Consider the following 17034-nt stretch of genomic DNA (forward strand, 5'->3'; position numbering starts at 1 on the left):
TGAGGCAGATCATCCATGATCATATTGGATGGCAGGTCAAGGCTGAGGGTCTTACTCCTGCTCCTATTTTCTTGTGTTCTTTGACAGGAGGTATTGATGGAGGCAGAGTTTCAGTTCCTGTCAATGCTTAGTTGACCAACAGTAATTTAAATGTTTTAAAATGTCTCTGACATTCAGAGGCATTAAAAAATCACTAGACCAAGTGGACCCGTTGGGCCCAAACCTCTCCTGCATTGGTGCAGCACCCTCTCCTCCCCCACTCCCCTCTCCCCTCTACACGTCCCACTACCCCCTCCCCTCTCCCCCCCTCCCTCCATCCTTCCCCCCCTCCCCCTCCCTCCACTCCCCCTACCTCCCCCTCCCCCTTCCCCTCCCTCTCCCCTCACCCTCCCCTCACCCCTTCCCCCCACTCCATCCTCCTCAACCCCCCTTATCCCCCGCCCTCCTCCCCCAACTTCCCCCCCTACCTCCCCCCCTTCCTCCCCCTCCCTCCTCCCCTCCCTCCCTTCCCCCCTCCCCCTCCCTCCTTCCCTCCCGCCCTCCCCTCCCTCCCTCCCTCCCTCCCTCCCTAGGAGATAGGTTTAAATTTTAAAATGTGAATAACTTAAAAAATATAACACCAATTTCAATGAAACGCCTTTCATTAGCACCGAAGGGACGACGGTGAGTGAGGTGGGGCTAAAATTGTCGCTCTATCGTGTTCCGTTTTGGCTGTAGTTCAGGAACAAACAAACAAATTAGAGTTTTAGTATAAAGAGATTACAATGAGTGTGATGATTAAAAAATAATTACAAATATTTAAAAATAAAATACACATACATTAATCACTAAGAAATAATTAAAACATGAGCAGTGTGATGTGGGAAAAATGTTGCCAGCTTCGTGAAAAATTAAAAGCTGTTTGAAGTGTACATGCTGAGTCGGCACCAACATCCACATAAGCAGATGTAAATGAGATAATCTAACACTACTTGAGAAAAATGAAACTTTATGATGGAAATCCTGGTTGCAAATTAACATGTAAAAGCATTTCCAAACATTGTATAAATGCCCAATTGGGATAAGGGAAGCTGGTTCAAGGAAACACCACTACTTACAAGTTATTCTGCACCTCTTGAGTTTGTATACCGATCCTTCATTGTCACTGAGTTTAAATGTAGGAATTCCTCATCCAACGGCAGTGTGGGAGAACCTTCACCTGGTGATGTGCAGTGGACTGAGAAGCTGAGTAGTCACCAACATCTCGGTGGCGCAGCGGTAGATGTGCTGCCTTACAGCGTCAGAGACCAGGTTCAATCCTGACAGTGGGTGCTGTCAGTATGGAGGTTTGTACGTTCTCCCCGTGACCTGCGTGGATTTTCTTTGGGAACTCCGGTTTTCTCCCACACTCCAAAGACGTACAGATATATAGGTTAATTGGCTTAGTAAAAATTGTAAATTGTCCTTAGTGTATGTAGGATAGTGTTAGTGTGCGAGGATCGCTGGTCGGCTCAGACTCGGCGGGCCGAAATGCCTGTTTACACGCTGTATCTCTAAACTAAACTAAATTAACCTAAACTAAACTAAAACCAAACTAACAACAAAGGGATTTATTCACAAAATGCTGGAGTAACTCAGCAGGTCAGGCAGCATCTCGGGAGAGAAGGAATGGGTAACGATTCGGGTCGAGACCCTTCTTCAGACTGATGTCGGGGGTGGGACAAAGGAAGGATATAGGTGGAGACAGGAAGATAGAGGGAGATCTGGGAAGGAGGAGGGGAAGGGAGGGACAGAGGAGCTATCTGAAGTTGGAGAAGTCGACGTTCATACCACCGGGCCGCAAACTGCCCAGGCGAAATATGAGGTGCTGCTCCTCCAACTTCCGGCGGGCCTCACCATGGCACTGGAGGAGGCCCATGACAGAGAGGTCAGACTGGGAATGGGAGGGGGAGTTAAAGTGCTGGGCCACCGGGAGATCAGTTGCGTTAATGCGGACCGAGCGCAGGTGTTCAGCGAAGCGATCGCCGAGCCTGCGCTTGGTTTCGCCGATATAGATAAGTTGACATCTAGAGCAGCGGATGCAATAGATGAGGTTGGAGGAGGTGCAGGTGAACCTCTGTCTCACCTGGAAAGAATGTTTGGGTTTGATGGAGTTGAGGGGGGAGGTAAAGGGACAGGTGTTGCATCTCGTGCGGTTGCAAGGGAAAGTGCCCGGGGTTAGGGTGGTTTGGGTAGGAAGGGACGAGTGGACCAGGGAGTTGCGGAGGGAACGGTCTCTGCGGAACGCAGAGAGGGGAGGGGATGGGAAGATATGGCCAGTGGTGGGGTCCTGTTGTAGGTGACGGAAATGTTGGTGGATAATATGTTGGATCCGCTGGCTGGTGGGGTGGAAGGTGAGAACGAGGGGGATCCTGTCCTTGTTGCGAGTGTGGGGATGGGGAGCAAGAGCGGAGCTGCGGGATGTAGAAGAGACCCTAGTGAGAGCCTCATCTATAATGGAGGAGGGGAAGCCCCGTTTTCTGAAAAACGAGGACATCTCGGAAGCCCTAGTGTGAAACACCTCATCCCGGGCGCAGATGCGGCGTAGACGGAGGAATTGGGAGTAGGGGATAGACTTTTTGCAGGGGACCGGGTGGGAAGAAGTGTAGTCCAGATAGCTGTGCGAGTCGGTGGGCTTGTAATAAATGTCCGTCACTAGTTTTTCTCCTGTGATGGAGATGGTGAGGTCCAGAAACGGGAGGGAGATGTCAGAGATAGTCCAGGTATATTTAAGAGCAGGATGGAAATTGGAGGTGAAGTGTATAAAGTCAGTGAGTTCTGCATGGGTGTAAGAGGTAGCACCAATGCAGTCGTCGATGTAGCGGAGGTAGAGTTCGGGGATGGGGCCAGTGTACGTCTGGAACAGGGATTGTTCGACGTACCCAACAAAGAGGCAGGCGTAGCTAGGGCCCTTACGGTGACACTCTCATCCTGAAAAATAAATTAAAACAGATATTGACCAGCTATATTGCTTCAATCCTATTGGAAAGTAATGTACAATCATGTAAACTTTAATTACAATTCTTCATCATTCCTTTTCCATACACATACATTTTTGAAGGGCACTAATCTGGTTTAACATAGAAACATAGAAAATAGGTGCAGGAGGAGGTCATTTGGCCCTTTGAGCCAGCACCGCCATTCATTGTGATCATGGCTGATCATCTACAATCAGTAACCTGTGCCTGCCTTAAGCATGATAATGGTAAAATCTAGGAAATGCAGTCCACAGTTTAGACTATGTAGTCTATATTGGCTGTTTTCCTTTTGCACAATAGATGCTTCTTTGAGTCATAGAGTCATACAGTGTGGAAACAGGCTTTGCTATAGATTCTGCACACTCCGTTAATCATTCACTTTCAATTTGAGTAGACTGCAGTCTTTCTAATCATAGTTGCTCCTTTGAATTACCAGGTAATAGTCCAGAAGGTAGGTGAGTGGGGGTGGGGAGCAATATGGGGTTCTCCCAAGACAGGACATACAAGTGCGAGATGTTGCATTTTGTGAAGTCAGTCCAGGGCAGGATCTTCACCAACGATACTAGAGGAACAAGATAGACCACTCGTCCATAAAACCGTAGTAATTAATGGTGCCATTTTAGTAGCAGAAACTTGCAGAAACATTTTTTTAAAGAAAAATAACAAAAATCTGTGAATTGATAGACGAGATATATTCTGCATTTTAATGGTATCATCACACATACTGTTCCCCCAAAACACTGATTGCACTGTGAGAGGCATAGCGGACGGCATGTTTTCCCTACTTAAATGGATCCTTTGCGTACTATACTTCAGTATATGCGATTTCAACGGAGTGGTCCATCTTGTTCCTCTAGTATCTTTGATCTTCACATTGAACAATAGAGTCCTGGCAAACATTGTAGAACAGAGGGATCAAGAAGCACAAGTACTTGCTTCTTGCATTGCTGGTTTATAAGGTGGTGAAGCGGCTTTTCGTGTGGTGACCTTCATCAGTAAGGGAACTGAATATAGAAGTGAGTCTGAAGAAGGGTCTCGACCCGAAACGTCACCCATTCCTTCTCTCCCGAGATGCTGCCTGACCTGCTGAGTTACTCCAGCATTTTGTGACTAAATCGATTTGTACCAGCATCTGCAGTTATTTTCTTATACATAGAAGTTAGGATGTTATGTTACAGTTGTACCAGAGGACACGCTGGGAGTATTGTGTTCTGTTTTGGTCACCGTGTTGTAAAGAAAGATGCCATTAAGCTGGAAAGAGTGCAGAGAAGATTTGTGTGGCTCTGACTCGAGGCCTGAGCTGGAGGGAGAGGTTGGGCAGGCTAGGACTTAATTCCTTGGAGCACGGGAGACTGAGGTGTGATCTTATAGTGGTGTCATTCTCCGAGCTCTGCATCCTCACTCCCAGGTACTTGAAGTCCTCCACTTTCTTGAGAGATGCACCGCCACTGGTCTTAAGAGGCTCATGGTCACCATCATACTCCGACTTCTTGGCATTGAGGTGGAGGCCCACTTTCTCGCACTCCGTCTCGATCCTGCCGAATGAATGAAAGATATGCAAAAAAGTAAAGATGATAAAGGAAACAGGCTTTATTAGTTGAGCATGAGCCTATTGCAACTAAATCCACTCTAGACATTCCAAGGGTGTTGTGCCACTAACACACCCATTGCAGATCAATTTCCTTTCATATTCCTTCACAAATATTAATCCAATATTTTCTCTGTGCTGAAAGCTCCTGCTTTCCTCTGTTATACATTTGGTCTTCTTGCCCAGTCTCAGTGTCCAAAGCATATACAGATCCGCAACCAATTTTCCGTCACCCTTCATTTCAGAGCCTTGCCGGATTATCTGTTTTGCCAGACCAACAGAGGTCACATCTTTCTACCTGCTTTTTATAATGGCAGGGTTACATTAGTTACTCTCCAATCAATTGGAATTGGTCCAGAATTTTGGAAGATCACCAGAAATACATTTGTTATTGCTTGGGCTATTTCTACAAATATTCTGCAATGTAAATGATGAGGAGTTGGGGATCTGTAGCCTTCAGTCCTGACAATTTCCCAACACAATTTCTCTGCTGATAATGTGTTTTTTCAGTTCCTCCCTCTTACTCACCTTTATATTCTCCAACATGTCTGGGAGTTATTTGTGTCCTCCTTTGTGAACATAAAACCAAAGTATGTATTTATTTGGTCTTCCATTTCTTTGCTCTCCATTATACATTTCAGAATGGATCTACATTTTCTTTCACTAATCTTTCTTCTTTTAGAGTTTTATGCCCTCTGGAATGTGGCTTTATTTATGTCCATTAATTTAGTTTAGTTTAGTTTAAAGAGACAGCATGGAAACAAACCCTTCAGCCCACTGAGTTCGCACTGACCAGCGATTCTTGCAGATTAACACTATCCTACACACACGAGGGACAATTTACATTTATACCATGCCAATTAACCTACAAACCTGTGCGTCTTTAGAGTGTGGGAGGAAACCGAACATCTCGGGAAAAAACCTACATGGTCACGGGGACAACAATACTGGCCATTAATGGGGTGAGGGAATAAGGATATTGATGGGCAGACAGTATTTACCAACCCTTCAAAAGTAGGATGCACAAGGAATGAAATATAGATCGCAAATCAAGAGCTCCTTGAAGTGAAAATACTGCTATCTTTGGTTTTCCTTAACTTGACATTTTGCCGTCTACACGAAACAATGGATTTCCAGTTTTCTGAAAAAAAGTCTTCAACGCGTGTGTGTGTGAATGGAAAAAGCTCTGATTGGCATCCAGTGTTAAGTGGTACACCTCAGGGCACAGTACTGGGCCCTCATCTATTTTTGCTTTACATTAATAACATCCAAGAAAAAGTCACAAGCACGACCAGACTATTCGCTGATGATTGTTTGCTGTACCGTCCAATTAAGTCAGCTGATGATTAAGATGCTCTTCAAAAATATCTCGATACTATGGTTGAGTGGTCACAACAATGGGGGATGCAGTTCATTCCTTCCAAATGTGAAACCATGCGTGTCACCAGGAGGAGGAAACTAGGCGAAACATCATATATTATCCTTGGTGCCACCATTGAAGAATCCAAACAGACCAAGTATCTTGGCATCAAATTACAGAACGATCTACATTGTAATGGTCAAACGCATCCTGCAACGGTGAAAGCAACAGATGTCCTAAATTTTCTGAGACGCCACTATTATCATTGTTCAACTTCTATCAAGGAGAAGTTATACTTCACCCTTGTTAGACCACTTTTGGACTACGCAGTTGCAGCATGGGACCCATACACAAATAAAAACATTTCTTCCATCGAACGTGTCCAAAGACAGGCAGCTCGTTTTATTACAAATACCTATGAGAGAGAAGCGAGTGTTACCGAACTTCTAAATTCATTGGGGTGGAACACTCTCCAAGACAGACGTAAAGCCCAACATTTGACCTGTTTTACAAAATGTTAAATGGTCAGCTCGACATAGATTACCACATCTACACCAAACCCAAACCTAACAGGTGTAGACGAGGGCATTCGATTCAATTTGAGATACCAGCTAACAAGACAGATGTGAATAGCAATTCATTCTTCCCTCGCACAATTAAAGCACGGAATAGTCTTCACCCTACTATAGTTACTCAACCAGACGCAACTAAATTTAAGGCAGCTCTTCTTCTCCAAGAAGCCCTTGTTTAAGTCCAAAATCCGCCACCTCCAGTTTAAATTCCATTTGGAATATTTTGGAGGACTAAGAACCAAGAACCAAGACACCTTGCTCAGCTACAGAAGGTGAAAGCCAAGGAGAAGGAGAAGACCAATGTCAATCACGGCCAATACCAAGACATTTTGCCGTCCACCTTTGGACCAAATGCAATAGGAATGTCAGATCCGTTATTGGTCTGCTTTGTATGCTAAGTATGACTTCTGTTACTTTGTGAATTATAAACTGCCCTACATTAATCCTCGAGCAAACCTACCATACTTGGAAAAATTTACAATCTTACAGCAGGAATTTGCATGGGGCATGTGTGACATTATTGAGCTTGCAGTTTATTCCTGCATAAAGTCAGTGATTGATGGCATGGTTGCCAGGGGCAGCACTTTGATCATTTTCTAACATGACTGCGGTGATGATGAATGCTCCACTAGCTATCACGAAGCCTACATTATTTTGCTGCTTTATTAGTTCCTGTCAGTAGTCAGTATTATATATTATTACCTCAATGCATGTTCTTGTAGGAGACCCACTGGGTCTGAGGAAGGGTCCCAGCCCCAAACATCGCCTGTCCATTCCTTCCCCAGATGCTGCCTAACTTGTTGTGTTCCTCTAGCACTTTGTGTTTTGCTTAAGATTCCAGCAACTGCAGTCTCTTGTATCACCATTTTAACCTGCTGAGTTCCTCCAGCACTTTGTGTTTTGCTCAAGGTTCAGCATGTGCAGTCTCTTGCGTCTCCATGTTACTGCTTCACTGTAAAATCTTCTCAAAATATGGCTATTTTAAAGAAGTTCTCCTGGTACTCCAGTCTGATGAAGGGGCCTGAACTGAATGTCATCTGTCTATTTGCTTCACAGATGTTGCATGACCTGCTGGGTCTGTCCAGTAATTTGTGTTTTGCTCAGGATTCAGGTATCCGCAGTCTTTTGCATCTCCACTCCTTAATACCTGGTCTGCCCATTTTTTAAGATGCACCCAATCCTGATGTTATGGGAGAGGTGTGGGTGGAGGACTATGCCTTTAAAAATGACGGAGAGAGACTAAGTTAAATTTGGTATGTCCAAGAGATCATATCACATACAAGCCAGTGCAGACCTAGTTCTTCTCATAAATCGGAACATATAGGCTTTAAAGTCACAGTCTTACAGCGTGGAAACAGGCCCTTCGGCACAACTTGCCCACACTGGCCGACATGTCCCAACTACACTGGTCTCATCAGCCTGTGTTTGACCCATATTCCTCTAAACCTGTCCATCATCATATCATATCATATCATATATATACAGCCGGAAACAGGCCTTTTCGGCCCACCAAGTCCGTGCCGCCCAGCGATCCCCGTACATTAACACTATCCTACACCCACTCGGGACAATTTTTACATTTACCCAGCCAATTAACCTACATACCTGTACGTCTTTGGAGTGTGGGAGTAAACCGAAGATCTCGGAGAAAACCCACGCAGGTCACGGGGAGAACGTACAAACTCCTTACAGTGCAGCACCCGTAGTCAGGATCGAACCTGAGTCTCCGGCGCTGCATTCGCTGTAAAGCAGCAACTCTACCGCTGCGCTACCGTGCCGCCCATGTACCCGTACAAATGTTCCTTCAACATTGGGATAGTCCCTGCCTCAACTACCTCCTCTGGCAGCTCACTCCATACACCCACCACCCTTTGTGTGAAAGTTTTACCGCTCAGATTTCTATTAAATCTTTTCCCCTTCACCATAAACCTATGTCCTCTGGTCCTTGATTCACCTACTCTGGGCAAGAGGCTGTTCATCTACCTGATCTATTCCTCCAATAATTTAATACGCCTATACAAGATCACCCCTCACCCCGCTGCGCTCTAAGGTATAGAGTCCCAGCCTACTCAACCTCTCCCTGTAGCTCAGACCGTCTGGTCCTGGCAAAATCCTCATAAATCTTCTCTGTGCCCATGGCAATATGGAGCCTTGGCGGTGGCGCCGGGGCATTCTCGGTGGTGGTGGGGCCTTGCAGCGACGGTGGTGAAGCCTTGTAGGTTGGTGGGAGCCTCACAGGTTGACCTCGTGGTCGGCGGGGTCCATCAAGTCTACTCCACCATTCGATAATGGTTGATCTATTTTTCCCTCTCAACTTCATTCTCCTGCTTTCTCCCCATAACCTTTGATGCCCTTACTAATTAAGAACCTATCAATCTCTGCTTTAAATATATCCAATTTCTCGGCCTCCATTACCGCCTGTGGCAATGAATTCAACAGATTTACCACCGACTGGCTAAAGAAATTCCTCCTCGTGTCAAGGATAGGATCTTCCTGCCTTAACAAGGAAGACAAGATCCTTACCATTGGAGCAAAAGGCAAATTACTGGAGGAACTCAGCAGGTAACCAGAATTTGTGGAGGGAAGACCGTGCTTGCTAATACATATGCTGCTCAACCCAATTATAACTTACAAGGTTTTCTTTCAAGTTCCAACCTGAAAACTTCAACTGAGAAATTACAATCAATCTTGCACAAAGGCTGAGATTTTTCATTTCTGGGACAATCCTTAAGTTGTGGGAATTCAAGCTAAGGTTTTATTCTAGCATGAATACAGGAGAATAGTTCAGTCCCCATTCTCAAATTACAGAGTTTGCAGCACATGTTTCTAGCTCTTAACTTTCTGTTACCTCGGCCTTCAACCTTAGATATTTAGTTTTCAGTGATTTAACACTTTTCTCTGGCTTTTGATTCCCCTTGCTCCTTCCTCTGTATAGCAATTAATAATATATTTGCATAGGGTGTTATGGCTGTTTTTGCTATCCAAGTTTTGGTCAAGTATCCCAAGGAACCATCATGCCTACAAAAGGAACCCTCATCATTACAATGTTTATTTTAAGACTTACTATTAAGCTTTCTTTATAAACTCCCTAATCCTAACTTTGTTCTCTCCTGTTGACCACTGGACAGATTGTATCTGATCCAGAAGGATATATATTAACTACTGAAACCTTTGATGGACAAGATTGCCAGATATCCACTAGATTTCTAATGTTTTAACGGGCAATGTGTTGTTTTCTTAGTTACATCCATAAGGGATATACAATTCTCTTCCAGCTTTACTGGACAATAATAGTCAACTAGGCATGGAACATAATTGTCAAATGTAACATTCTTACAACTACACTGATTACTTTTCTCATTTTGATCCTACGTGCTAACACCAGTTTCCTGAGCTTTCCTATCCCTTAACTCATGAGTGCATATCTTTAAGTTTTATTCTTTCTCAGAGTGATCTATGAATTGAGACCTTCACATAGCAAGTTTTATACTACCCAACAGAAATCCTTACTCCAGTGGAAAGGCTCATAGTTCACCCATTGTTCTCTAAAGCCTAATTCCCGTGTTTTGAGAACCATCCCTTGTGGGTACATTTAGAATTTACAAGGGTTGCCAGGTCTCCTTAAATGGAAAGATGGTTGTGAGGTGCAGCATGGTAATACAGTCCTTCGTTGCACCCACATGCTGTGCATTCTCTCACACGGCTTTCCATAAAGACTGGAAGGAACTAAACCTATTAACATCCAACTTCTCTCTCTTTTCCTGCTATTCTATTAGTCATAAAGCCATAGAGTTGTACAGCACAGAAGCAGGTTTACCGGCTCACCATATCCATAGGAATCTTTTTGCCCGCAAAAGGTCTATAAACCTTGGAGCCTTGCTTATTTTAGCCTAAATGTTTGGATAGGCCTAATTAGGTCTGGATAGACTGGATGTGGAGAGGATGTTTCCACTAGTGGGAGAGTGTAGGACCGGAAGTCATAGCCTCAGAATTAAAGGATGCTCATTTTTGAAGGAGGTAGCGAGGAATATCTTTAGTAAGAGGGTGGTGAATCTGTGGAATTCATTGCCACAGAAGGCTGTGGAGGCCAAGTCAATGGATATTTTTAAGGCAAAGAGATAGATAGATTCTGGATTAGTATAGGTGTCAGGGGTTATGGGGAGAAGGCAGGAGAATGGGGGTAAGAGGGAAAGATAGATCAGTCATGATTGAATGGCAGAGTAGACTTGATGGGCTGAATGGTCTAATTCTGCTCCTATCACTTATGAACTTGAATTTATGAAATGTCCCTTACAAGTGATGATTGTATCTGATTCCAACACCTCTTCTGAAAGCAGGGGAGTTCAAGATATCAATCATTCTCTGTGTAAAAATGTACGCCTCTGGTCCCCTCTCACATTAAACCTATGCCCTGTTATTTTTGATACCCCATCTATTAGGGAAAAAATGTTCTGACTATCCATCTGTCGATGCTTCTGATAATTTTATACACCCCTCAGCCTCTTTTGTTCCAGGGAAAACAAGTCTAGCCTATTTAATTTCATCCCATAACTAAAGTCCTCCAATACTGGTGAATCTTGTCTTCATTCTTTCTAGTGCAACTACATCCTTTGAGTAGTGAGGCCACTAGAACTACACACAATACTCTAAAAGCAATTTACCATACCAACCTTTATATTCTATACCTTGACTTACATTGGCAAGCATGCCATATGCTTTCTTCACTACCCTTTCTACGTGTTGCCACTTCAATGGAAGTCAGGAGATAGGAGTCAGTGAAAGGAATTACCCCCAAAGCAGCTCATGATTCTTGTTTGGATCATTGTCTCATAAGGTTGTAAGGTCTGCAGTTGTATAGGGCCCTAGTGAGACCGCACCTGGAGTACTGTGTGCAGTTTTGGTCTCCAAATTTGAGGAAGGATATTCTTGCTATTGAGGGGGTGCTGCGTAGGTTTACTAGGTTAATTCCCGGAATGGCGGGACTGTCGTATGTTGAAAGACTAGAGCGGCTAGGCTTGTATACACTGGAATTTAGAAGAATGAGAGGGGATCTTATCGAAACATATAAGATTATTAAGGGGTTGGACACGTTAGAGGCAGGAAACATGTTCCCAATGTTGGGGGAGTCCAGAACAAGGGGCCACAGTTTAAGAATAAGGGGTAGGCCATTTAGAACGGAGATGAGGAAAAACTTTTTCAGTCAGAGAGTTGTAAATCTGTGGAATTCACTGCCTCAGAAGGCAGTGGAGGCCAAGTCTCGGAATGCATTCAAGAGAGAGCTGGATAGAGCTCTTAAGGATAGCGGAGTCAGGGGGTATGGGGAGAAGGCAGGAACGGGGTACTGATTGAGAATGATCAGCCATAATCACATTGAATGGTGGTGCTGGCTCAAAGGGCCGAATGGCCTACTCCTGCACCTATTGTCTATTGCCTATTGTCATATGGTGGAGCAAAATTGGGCCATTCAGCCAATCAAGTCTACTCCGCCATTCAATCATGGCTGATCTATCTCTCCCTCCTAACCCCATTCTCCTGCCTTATCCCCATAACCCCGGACATAACCTCATACACATAGTTTGCTTGGAGTTAATACTGCACAGGGTCAAGGGTTCTCACAGTGGAATCTACTAAGCTGTAAACATTTGGAAACAGGCTTCAAAGTCATCTGCTTTGCCCTTACTGGACAGAGCCAACAGCAATCTTAAAATAAAGGCCTCCTGATATTTCACAATAGCTTATCTTAAATATAAAATGAAAAATCACCCAAGTGCTCAATCCTCATAGAGTCATAGAATTATACTGCACGCAAACAGGTCCATCTGCCCAACGCATCCATGCTGACCAAAATGTATGCTGAAATGCAAATGGAATCTAAGCTAGTTTCATTTGCCTGCCTTTGGCCTATGTCCCTCTAAGTCTTTTCTACCCATACACCTCTCCAAATGTTTTTTTAAACATAATTGCATCACTCTCTACGACTTTCTCTCGCAGCTCATTCCATATACCCACCATCCTCTGTGTCAATGCCTGCTGACCAAGCAAAATCAACACTTGATGTCGCAATTGAGCCGGAGACTCAGGTTCGATCCTGACTACGGGTGCTGCACTGTAATGAGTTTGTACGTTCTCCCCGTGACCTGCGTGGGTTTTCTCCGAGATCTTCGGTTTCCTCCCACACTCCAAAGACGTACAGGTATGTAGGTTAATTGGCTGGGTAAATGTAAAAAAAAAAAAAATTGTCCCTAGTGGGTGTAGGATAGTGTTAATGTACGGGGATCACTGGGCGGCACGGACTTGGAGGGCCGAAAAGGCCTGTTTCCGGCTGTATATATATGATATGATATGATATGATGATATGATATTGAACACAAAATTAAAAATCACCTGTGTTCAGGTCCCCTGCAAATCTTTGCAAATTTGCCTTAAACTTATGCCTTCCAGTTTTACACTCCCCTACCCTGGGAAAAGACCATGACCATTAACTAAATCTGTGACTCTCGACTACAACAAGGAAACTGGAGACTGTTGAACTTCAACTGAGGATGTTTCTGACGACCTTGAGCACTTTCAAGCACTTCAATAGTTTTGATCTGCCATTACTATCCCAACTACATGATGCAAGACATCCAGCAGTGGGGAGAAGCAGCTTTGTTTTAATCTTGTCATGGAGTCATTATCACAGCCATGAAACTTTAAAGCCCATTGTGTTCACAATATGATACCCACTAGTTGGATGATATCAGCTGAGGGGTTCTGACCACATAGTGGGAGTACTCATCATTATTTCTAGCTTCCAGCAACCAATGTCTTCTGAATCACGTTTGTAATGATTTATCTATTATTAATTCAAATGAAATATTTTAGACTTTTCCATGGATTAGACCAGATTGTGCTCAGTATCTCACAATAAATTGCGTAAAGTCAGTGCTTTCTTTGAACACAAATGTTGCCGGTATGCATATCAATTAAAAATAAGCTATATTTATCAACAATGATTTTCCTTCAAAATACCGCCCTCTTCTGTTTTGATAATGTAAACAATCAACTTCCAATTGAATAAACTATTGACTAAAAAGTATAAAATCAACAGATGTTAAAAATATAACATATTATTAAAATAGTATACACTACAAAACTGTAGGTACCAGTACCCCATAATAATGGCTACAAAATAATATTGTGAAAAATCATTGTGAAATAATTGCAACCACAACTGAACAAAAAGTATGTTTGAATCAGTTACAAGGAATTATAGCAAACATAATTTTTTTGTTCCTATTTCCTATCCTATTTTGTCGCAAAAAACAACCTGCTGGAGGAATTCAGCAGAATAGCGAGCCAGGGAGATACTGAAATCCTAAGCAATGCACAAATTGCTAGAGTAACTCAGCAGGTCAAGCAGCATCTCCTGAGAACATGGCCAAGCGATGTTTCAAGACGTACTTTTCTTTATGACTAATCGTACTAGAGGAGAAAGGTGGGGGCGAGACAAAGCCTGGCAAGTGATAGGTAAATAGAGATGAGGAGTTTTGATAGGCAGATTGGAGGACAAACATTTTAAGATAACAAAGGAGACAAAACGGTGTCAGATAGGTGAGCAGAGAAGTGAAATGCGAAGCTAAAGGAAGGGCAAATCTCCGTCTGGACAAATCTTTTGTTTGTTTGTTTGTTTTTATGTCTTGTTTGCTCTGTAAAGCGTCTTTGAGTTTCCTGAAAAGCGCTATATAAATTAAATGTATTATAATTTATTATTATTAAGGGATATAGGTGGAAGTGTGGGGGGAAAGGAGGTAGAATACTTGGAGAAATTGATGCGTACTTGGGTGGAGCACAGATATGAGAGGAGGATAAAAGGGGGAGGAGTGTACATAAAATTGGAGAATTCAATGTTCATATTATTGGGCTGTAAGCTACCCAAGTGGAATATGAGCTGCCATTCCTTCAATTTGCTTGTGACTTCACTCCGGGAGAGTAGGAAACCCATGACAGAAAGGTCTGAAGAAGTCTGAAGGAGGGTCCCGACCTAGAGCATCTGTTCATTCCCTCCACAGATGCTGCCAGACCCGTTGTTCCCCCAGACCTTTGTTTTTTTGCTCAATATTCCGCCATCTGCATTAAGCTTCTTCTGTCAGGTTTCCTGATCCCTGGAAAGCCCCGATTGCCCAGGCCAATCCTACAAAACAGGACAAATACAAAGCTTCAGAAGTCATGTACTATTTAAATAACTAGGCCATACTGTGTTAGCTGATCAGCAGCCCATCTCCTGCCTCACCTCCATTAAACCCAAAATGGTGTGAGTTGAAGGTGATAGTGGTCGACATTTTTAGAATACTTACACGTCATCCAATCATACCCCCCTGTCTTTCAGTGTTACAATTTACTCACACATAGAGTATGCACAACAATGGATATACATCCATAGCCATTATAATTTATGGAGCTGGTAAATACAAAGCAGGATAGAATGGAGGCATAAGAGGCTACTGGAATCTGGAGGAGAAATACAAACTGCAGAAGGAACTCAGTTGTTCGGACAGCATCTGTGTCGGGAAAGTGATGATCGACTTTCCTTTGTCTCCAATTAAATGAAGGCACTGATTGTACTGCAGATAAATTTGCTGATGACATGAAAATTGGCAGGGGAGCACGTTGTGATGAGTTGAATCATTGACCCTCTACATTTTCAGTCCTGATGTCAGGTCTTGGCCTAGAAAGTCGATCATCACTTTCCCGCCACAGATGCTGTCCGAACAACTGAGTTCCTTCTGCAGTTTGTATTTCTCCTCCAGATTCCAGTAGCCTCTTATGCCTCCATTCTATCCTGCTTTGTATTCACCAGCTCCATAAATTATAATGGCTATGGATGTATTGTAGCGACCATAGAGAATGGTCCAGGTCGTCGAACCCTCGGATTGGCCAGCGAGGTCACGTGGGAACGCGACCATGAGGATTGGTCCAGCAAACGACATCGCTGATTGGCCAGCGATGTCAGGTGCGCGTTTGGCGCCCGATTTAGCCAGTTCGGCGAAGTCTTCAAGGAAGACAGTAAGTTTATATTGGTTGTCCTGTAACTTGTTGTTTTGATTCTGTATTCGTGTATTGCGGCTGCAATAAACTTCGTCTACAACTAGCAAGTTTCGGACTCGCCATATTGGTGACCCCGAACGTGATCTGGACGATCACCAACTGAGCAGGAACCCGACGCCTCGTTGACGATGACCGAGCAGGGCACACCGGAGTCAGGCGCGGCAGGCGTTCATCTTCCGTTATTTTGGACGTACGCACCGCAAGCTTGGTTTATCCACGCCGAGGCTCAATTCCACATAAAGAAGGTGTCGGACGATTCCACGAAGTACTTCTACCTCGTCAGCGCCCTATCGCCGGACACAACCAAGCGCATGATGCGGTTTATCATAACTTCACCTGCGGAAGACAAATACGAAACCATGAAGAAGGCATTACTGCGAACCTTCGGGTTAAATAAGCATGGTGGTGCGGCAAAACTTCTGCACCTACCGGAGCTTGGAGACCAACTGCCTTCCGTCCGCATGGCTGAAATGATGGTGCTAGCCGGTGAGCATACGGATTGCCCGATGTTTGAACAGGCATTCCGCGAGAAACTTCCCGAGGATGTCCGACTGCTGCTTACGGATTGTTCTTTTAAGGACCCCGAAGCATATGCAGCGAAAGCGGACGCGCTCATAGCGGGGAAAAAACAAGGCCAGTGATTCCATCAACAAAGTCTCGACATCGGTGACCACGCCACAGCGACGGAAAGATGGCGCCACGTCTCCCGCCAATTCCCCGAAAGCCCGCCAAAAAGATCCGCACAAGCGCGGCTGGTGCTATTATCACCTACGATGGGGTAACGAATCCCGCAACTGTCGTTTGCCTTGTACTTTCGCGGGAAATGCCTCGGCCGATCGTACATAGGGGCAGTTACGATTGGCCAGAACCGGCGCCTCTATGTCCATGATCGATTCACGGACACAGAATTTTTGGTAGACACCGGAGCCATCGTCAGCATAGTGCCGCCGACCGACCTCGAAACCAGATCGGGTAAGACAGGTCCCACCCTCATCGCGGTTAACGGCAGCCCAATTCGCACTTTCGGCACACGGAAGATGTCCCTTGCTTTAGGCCTCCGCACGTACGAATGGCCATTCATCATAGCCGACGTCAAACAAGCGATCCTGGGCGCAGATTTTCTCTGGGCTTTTTCACTGGTTCCTGATGTCCGCGGTAACGACCTCCGACCCGCTGCTGAAGACGAGCACGTCGCTCCGGCAATCGCCTCCTCGCCCAGCCCTACTGTCCAGGCCGTCGTCGCGGCCCCTGACTCGTATGCTGCGATTCTGGCAGAGTTCCCAGAGCTGCTCGTCCAACGTTTTGACGCACCTTCAGCTAAGCACGGTGTAGTCCATCACATCCGCACTGAAGGCCCTCCCGTTTTCGCTCGGGCCAGGAGACTACCGCCAGACAAACTGGTGGTGGCACGGGCGGAGTTCAGGAAGATGG

The sequence above is a fragment of the Rhinoraja longicauda genome, chromosome 1 (genome assembly GCF_053455715.1).
Source record: "Rhinoraja longicauda isolate Sanriku21f chromosome 1, sRhiLon1.1, whole genome shotgun sequence".
NCBI classification, from domain to species: domain Eukaryota; kingdom Metazoa; phylum Chordata; class Chondrichthyes; order Rajiformes; family Arhynchobatidae; genus Rhinoraja; species Rhinoraja longicauda.